A 759-nucleotide genomic window follows, 5' to 3' on the forward strand; every position below is an offset into this window, starting at 1 on the left:
CTTCAAAGTCTTCAACCATGATATGCTTTGGAGGTTGTACACCCTCCTCAACATCAGTTTCAAACGTCTTTGAAGGAGGCTCTATAACTTGACTTTCCCATGTAGGTTCCGCATCTCCTAAGTCTTCAACCACTTCTTCCTCTTCAATGGCAGGCGTAGCTTCTTCCAATTGTTCCAATACAAAATCGTGCTGCTCACTGTCCACCAGAATTTCTAACTTCTCATCCATGCTACGTTCTTTATTAGATTCTCCACATGAAGCCATGGGGGTTTCCTGAGTGTCCGAACCTCTAGAAGATAATTGATTTATTGCTTGCTCCAGTTGATGAAGGGTTGCATGAATTTGATCTACTGATTCTTCGAAGCGAGCCTGTGATTCTTGGGTTGATAAATATGGACATGGTGTATATGGAGGTGGTGGTCCTTGGGAGTAACTAGGTTGGAATTGGGGTAGTTCTATATATGGTTCATATGGTGGTTGGTGTGGTGGATAAGGGTTAGGGTCATATGGGGGTGTTTGGTGGTAAGGGGCTTGTGAGTCTGGTGGTTCAAAATTATATTGAGGAGGAGGTTCATAGGCATATGGTGGTGGTTGTTGATAATCAAAAGAGTGCTCACCATAGCCATTGCCTTGATATGCATCACAGAATGGTTGTTGATAGTCCATTGGAGGTGGTTGTTGCCATGAGGGTTGATCAAATCCTTGTGGCTCCTCCCATCTTTGATTGTTCCAACCTTGATGCCTGTTCTCATTGTAAT

Source organism: Arachis hypogaea, chromosome 9, assembly GCF_003086295.3.
Source record: "Arachis hypogaea cultivar Tifrunner chromosome 9, arahy.Tifrunner.gnm2.J5K5, whole genome shotgun sequence".
NCBI classification, from domain to species: Eukaryota; Viridiplantae; Streptophyta; class Magnoliopsida; order Fabales; family Fabaceae; genus Arachis; species Arachis hypogaea.